Source organism: Bidens hawaiensis, unplaced genomic scaffold (genome assembly GCF_021521415.1).
Source record: "Bidens hawaiensis isolate Kalapana, Puna unplaced genomic scaffold, B.hawaiensis_p1.1 tig00054139_1, whole genome shotgun sequence".
Taxonomy (NCBI): Eukaryota; Viridiplantae; Streptophyta; class Magnoliopsida; order Asterales; family Asteraceae; genus Bidens; species Bidens hawaiensis.
In genome coordinates, this window is record NW_027499762.1 from 93599 (window position 1) to 100823 (window position 7225).

Genomic DNA, 7225 nt, shown 5'->3' on the forward strand with positions numbered 1-7225 from the left:
TTTTTTGAAAAATTAATGTATTTTTAATGTTTATACCAAATTACTCGACTAATTTAAGGCCCACAATTTTTTCCAACTTCGCCCTAAATAGTTTTCACGATTCTCAGAGACGACCCTGACGCGTCATATAGGTCGTAGATGATTTCCGAATACCACCCAGATAGGGATAAACATTTTCGATACCGGTACCAAATGTTTTAAATTTCGGGATTAGTACCGGTCGGTAAAGGAGGACAAATAAACCGGTTAATCGAACCAACCCGAAACGGAACCGATTTGAAACCAATTATGTAGAAAACGATTTGAAACCAATTAAAACCCTAGGTTCGGAACCGGCTTGTAATTTTCTCCACCAAAACCGGTTCCAAACCAGTTAACCAAACTGAAACCGGTCAAAACCCGAAACGAAACCGATCATAACATGGCAAAAAACCGGTTTCAACCCGTACCAAAACCAATCATAAACCGGTTACTGAACTGACTTTTAAGTTTTAAACATTTTATACACCTCTATCGATCAATACCGGTACCATCCGAGCTCATCTCATCTCATCTCTTTGTTCAGATATCACATATTCACATGCTGGCTTTTTAGAAACCGCCAAATAACGTATCTCATCATTTCAGATTTTTTGATTAAAAAACTGAAAGTGACTTGACCACTAATGGGCCGTGATTGACCCGGATCCAATCCAATCCAATCCAATCCAATCCAATCAAATCCAATCATACACAACGACACGTCACCTTTTTCTAACTATATATACCACTCACATTTTACCAACAATCAACTCAACTGTGATCTGTTAATTATTAATATTATTATTATTATTATTATTCTGTTACATTCATTCATTCACTCATAATATAACCGAGAGTTCGTTTAGTTCGTGTTTGTTTATCGATCCGGACTTGAAGATGACGGTTGGAGCAGGTATATCAGTAACTACTGATCGGAAGCTCAATGTGTTCGGTACGCCAGTGTTGACTGACGTACATCACAATGTGTTCGTGACGTCATCGATCGACGACGGATGGTTAATGGAGCGTTTATAGGCGTTCGACCGGAGCGAACCGGAAGTCGTATAGTGTTTCCGGTCGGTAAACTCGAGTAAGTTAGTTATTATTATTATTATTATTATTATTTCGTAAACTGTTTAGTTTAATTAGTTTTATATCAGTTGATTATAGTGTAAGATTTGTTTGAATTTTGAATGAGTTTTGAATTATGTGATTCGGAATGATAATTTGTTGAATATAGGATGCATAATGATAATTTGTTCAATTATGCAGTTTAATTAGTTGATGATAGTGTATGACTTGTTTGATTTTGAATGAGTTTGGAAATATGTGATTCGGACTATTTCGGAGTGCTTGAGATATAGGATTTTGTCTTCAAATTAGATCGAGATTTGTTTTGATTTAGTTTAATTAGTTTAAAGCAGTTATGTTGAATTCGGTTGATTATATAGTAGGAGTTGTTTGATTTTGAATTGACTTTTGAAATTATGTGCTATGGATTGAATGATTGATAGAGAGATAGGATTTTGTTATTATGATAAGTTTTTCAGTTATTTAGTTGTTTAATTTTGAATGAGTTTTGAAATTATGTGATTCGGATTGATAGATAGGATTTTGTTGATTAGCATGAAGTTTGGTTATACTCTTTCGTTTAAAAAATATTGAACAAGGAATTTCGTTCGATTAACAAAATGAACGAACGCTAACAAACACTGTGTCCGTTCATTCAATTGTGTTCGTGAACGTTCGGTTATGTGCTCGTTTATGTTCGTTAATGTTTGTTGTTTATGCTTGTTCATTAAAGGTTTTTAATATTTTTTTAGTGACTTTTCTAAACTTATTATGTAGATTTAAGCTAAATTATTAACTATAAAAAAATATATATATATAAGAGTATTATGTAATTAATTTTTATGTAAAATTAGCATATGAAAATGAATGTTAAAGAAAACACCCACACGAACTTGGTAGCTAGAGCAAACCGTTGACACTGGCCATCCTTAGTTAGCCAAATCAAATAAATATTGTTTGTGTTCTATGTTCATGAACAAGTTCATTTCCTTAATGTACGAACACAAACAAGAAATTTCATTCGGTTTGGTGTTCGTGAACCATTTGTTTGTCCATTAAAAGCTTAACGAACGAACATGAACAACACCTTGTTCAGTTCGGTTCGTTTACAGCTCCTGTTTATACTATTATTAAGAATAATATGCTTCAAGATTTTAGAGGGGTCGAATTTTGTTAACTCGAATTATCGATGGTAATCAGTAATGCAAAATGCTGGGAATTGAGGCTTATGAGTGTGTTCTGTTGGATTGTAAGAGTTGCTTTAATTTATACTATTATTGAGCATAATATGCTTCAAAGTGATATAAAGAGAGAGAATTTTGTTAACTGGAGTTATTCTGTTATTGATCATAATACTTGATGCAAATTGCAGGGGATTGAGGTTTATGTGTGTGTTCCGTTTCAAACTATGGTGGATGACACAGAGAATGGGCAACTGCGGTCAGGAGATCCCTACTGAAACTCAGTTCCTTATAGTTGAAACGAGTGGAGGTTCACATTTTGGAGAAGATAATGAAGTTGACGACGGATCGCACCAATCTGCTCTATATACAGTCTTCTTGCCCATTCTCGAGGGTGATTTTAGAGCCGTTATACAAGGAAATTCAAATAATGAATTGGAGATTTGCTTGGAAAGTGGTATGGAAGATTGTTCAGTTAAAAATATGTTTTTATGTTGTTCTTATTTAGAAGTAGATGAATATGAATTTGCGTTACTTTGTAGGAGATCCTGCTGTAAAAGATTTTGAAGGAAGTCATCTGGTTTTTGTGGCAGCTGGACCGGACCCGTTCGATGTTATCACCAACGCAGTCAAGTATGCACTTTGACCTTGCTAAAACTAATCATAGCTTTCGATTATTCCATCTTCTGCCATATATCAAGATTTCATAGTTATTAGTTAATAGTTAACTTATGAATTTTGTAACTGTTCAGGAGTGTGGAGAGACATTTACAGACGTTCTCTCATCGCGAAAGAAAGAAGGTAATTTTATTAAACACTCATAGGATTTTGTAGGTGATACATTAACAGTCAGTTAAACTAATAATCTGTTATTGTTAAATTATACTTTTTTTTAGATGCCAGACATGTTAAATTGGTTTGGCTGGTGCACATGGGATGCTTTTTACACTGATGTTACTTCTGAAGGTGTCAAACAAGGCCTTGAAAGGTACAACTCTTATCATTATCCATTTAAATAAATTTTATCAAACGATACAATTTATTAATAGTAACCCATGATTATACGATGAATACAGTTTCCATAAAGGAGGCATTTCACCAAAGTTTGTTATCATTGATGATGGATGGCAATCAGTTGATATGGATCCTACTAGTGTTGAAGCTAAAGCTGATAACACTGCTAAGTGAGTACTTTTAACTTATTTTCATCAATTTCATATAGTATTTCAGTTACTAACAAAAGTTGTTTGTTTTGTATAGTTATGCAAATAGGCTAAATCATATTAAAGAAAACCACAAATTCCAAAAAGACGGTAAAGAAGGTCAAAGAATCGAGGATCCATCCTTGGGACTACGTCACGTTGTTACCGACATTAAAGATCATCACCACGTCAAGTAAAATTTTAATTTTATTACTTTATATAACTTATTACGATATGTTAATATTTTATTATGTCTCATGCTGATGCATTTATTATTATATAGGTATGTATATGTGTGGCATGCGTTAACTGGATACTGGGGTGGAGTGAGGCCTGGAACGGGCCAATATGATTCCAAATTATCATTCCCGGTTTCATCTCCAGGAATCGACTCTAACGAAAACTGTGATGCATTTATAGCCATTGCCAAGAACGGGCTCGGTCTTGTTGACCCTGAAAAAGTCTTCAACTTTTACAATGAGCTGCATTCTTACCTTGCATCTGCTGGTGTTGATGGTGTGAAGGTAGATGTACAGAACATTCTAGAAACACTTGGCGCGGGCCATGGTGGCCGAGTTAAACTTACAAGGAAGTATCATCAGGCTTTGGAAGCTTCGGTTTCCAAAAACTTCCCTGATAATGGAATCATTTCTTGCATGAGTCACAACACAGATGGTTTGTACAGGTATATAAACTTGGAACCACATTACATATCTCTATTGGTTACCATCTTTACTTTCACCAGTAAAAAAAATCTTGATTTAAGATAACCATATGGAGGTTATGTGCGACCAACTTGACTAATTCTTAGGACTTTACCAAACTAGTCAAGTTGACTAACTTTGTGTCCGAAATAGTCATTTGACACAAAAAAAAAACACCCCTAGCCGCCGGCTAAAAACTAAAAAAAGCACCTAGCCATCTGCTAAACACTAAATAAGACCATGTGTAGTCAAAACGCCCCACCCTTGGGCATTTTGCGCCATGTGGCATCCCCGTCATCAATGGAGAGTTTTGCAAAAAGTGGCGTAGTGAGCAAAACGTTAAACGCCACAACTCTCCTACAATAATTACATATATTCCCCTCTCTCTCCCCTCCCCACACACAAGTTTATCAAAATTCGTGCCAATATAGCGTTTTGTAGAAAACGCTTGGCCCAAAACGCCAAGCCAAAAAGCCGGGGGGGGGGGGGGGTGCCCCAGGCGTTTCCACTCCAAAACGCCACGGCTGGACTATGCTTGGTGTAAGCTCCTAACACTAATAAAAGCCCCTAGCCGGCGGCTAAGCCCTAATTTCCATTTTCCAATGTCTATTTTTGAATATTTTGGGTCAACTTGACTATGTTGTTAAATTTCCCTTTTTCTTATGGGGAGTTGACGTTACGCTGAGGTGGCATGCAAACACGGGTCAACGGTTAATTTTGGAGATAGACAATGTTATTATGTGAATCTCTTCACTAATTTTGCTGGAACAAACTGTTATAACTGATCTTATTTTATTTAATAATTAATATGAATTAGATGAATATGAAACCAACTAACATTTTGCAGTGCCAAGAGGACAGCTGTCATGAGAGCATCTGATGATTTTTGGCCAAGAGTTACAGCTTCACACACAGTCCATATTGCTTCTGTTGCTTATAATACCGTCTTTCTTGGCGAATTCATGCAGCCAGACTGGGATATGTTTCATGTAAGTTAACATTAACATAACATAACATAACATCCCAAACATATTGTTACCTTTTATTTTGCTAATTTGTATTAATATATGTTGTAGAGCTTGCATCCAATGGCTGAATACCATGGTGCTGCTCGTGCAGTGGGCGGTTGTGCTATTTACGTCAGGTTGGCTTTTCATTCATTTACATATTTGTTTTAATATTTAAACATTAGTTAAGAAGCAAATATTAATGAGATTATATAAAAACAATACAGTGACAAGCCCGGGCATCATGATTTTAATTTATTAAAAAAGCTTGTGCTTCCGGACGGATCAATATTACGGGCCAAACTTCCGGGTAGACCAACACGAGATTGCTTGTTTACTGATCCAACTAGAGATGGAAAAAGGTAATTATTGGTTATTCATCGGTTTATTTATCAATTATTAGTTATTAAAATTTAAAACTGATCAAATTTAATGTATTTTTCAGTCTTTTAAAAATTTGGAATCTAAACAGCTACAATGGAGTGGTGGGAGTGTTTAACTGTCAAGGAGCAGGGTGGTGTAAAAACGGAAAAAAGATTTTAACTCACGATGAACAACCGAGCACCATCACGGGTTTCATCCGGGCTAAAGATGTTAATTACTTGCCTAAAGTTGCTGATTCTACATGGGATGGTGATGCAGTTGTATACAGTCACCTAGGCGGTATGTTTACACTAATATGTCCATTCAAATCCCACCGGTTTCATTATGTCCAGCTCAAAACCAACCGGGCCGCCTAGTTATTCTACCCCAATAACCAAGCGCCACGTGTCAAGAATGTTTCCTGTCGGCCGCCTCCTTTTTTGACCGCCCGACAAAAATGTTCCAGGCGCTGGTTGGATTTTTCGTGTTGGGTGGTCTTTTCTAGGCAGCTACTAGATTAATCTACGCGCCGCCTGGTTTTTCAAATTCAAATCCTTGAATTTTTTTTTTTCATATTATAAAAAATCTGATGCTATAAGGAAACTTACGTATATTATAAATCAGCGTACCCTTCACGTGAGGGGCAGTTTTGTCCTTTTTTCCCCAAAATATACCCCAGCCCCTCACGTGACGACTTAACGGGTTTAACGACCAGTCGTGAAGGTACGTGAAGGTACGCTGATGGGTTTAACGACCAGAATTAACGGGGTTAATGAATTTGGGTTTAATTGCAAGTGAGATGAAACCACATGGACGAAAATCGCAAATTTGAAACTACTGGACTAAAACCGCAGATTTGGACAAACCACATTTCACTCTAGAAAAATAAACCAAACAATTTTCATAACTTACGTTGTAAGATCTAATAACAATAGGGGATTTTTTTTAATAATATTAGATTTTGAGAATTATCATGGTCAAAATGGACATTCTGATCATTTTCGCATAATATTTATCACATTTATCGTTTCGCAATTAATTAATTAATTAATTATACTTTTTTATTTCATTTTATAGGTGGATTGGTATACCTTCCAAAGAATGCATCTATCCCAGTGACACTAAAACCGAGAGAATACGAGGTTTTCACCGTCGTTCCTATTACAAAACTGTCATGTGGGGTCGGTTTTGCCCCTATAGGTCTGACTAAAATGTTTAACTCCGGAGGGGCAATTTCGGAATTAAGCTACGAAAAGGAGAAAGAAGGAAATGTGGAGTTGAAGGTTAGAGGGCGCGGCGTGTTTGGAGCATATTCGACTAGAAAACCAAAAAGAGTCATTATTGATTCGAAAGAAACCGAGTTCGGGTACGAAATAAGAAGTGGGCTTGTTAGTTTTACACTTAATGTTCCTGAAAAGGAAATGTATTTATGGGATATTATCATTCAAGTTTGAGTGCTAAGAGGTTACATATGTTCCAAAATTGGACTCTATTTATAAGGGTTTTGTACCCTATTGTGGTGTTGTATAATAAGATACATAATATCTGTCATCATGAGTAATAAAGATGTTGTGGTCTTTATAACTACTATTCATCTTGTACTTCATCATTAAGGGTGTACTTTAGCTTCCATATATTATATGAATGTCGTACGAATTATGACGGTACGATATTGG

The 7225-nt window shown here is 36.0% G+C and overlaps 1 pseudogene across 1 annotated transcript; it reads left to right on the plus strand.

Annotated features, from left to right (window-relative positions):
- The first annotated feature begins 882 nt into the window (after nucleotides 1-882).
- Nucleotides 883-7003, plus strand: LOC143600471 (putative galactinol--sucrose galactosyltransferase 1; annotated as a pseudogene). The gene is made up of 13 exons (XR_013147476.1): nucleotides 883-1111; nucleotides 2465-2730; nucleotides 2816-2906; nucleotides 3026-3074; nucleotides 3170-3261; nucleotides 3350-3457; nucleotides 3534-3668; nucleotides 3759-4160; nucleotides 5027-5168; nucleotides 5256-5323; nucleotides 5414-5548; nucleotides 5632-5849; nucleotides 6627-7003. The product of XR_013147476.1 is annotated as a putative galactinol--sucrose galactosyltransferase 1 (transcript).
- The last annotated feature ends 222 nt before the right edge of the window (nucleotides 7004-7225 follow it).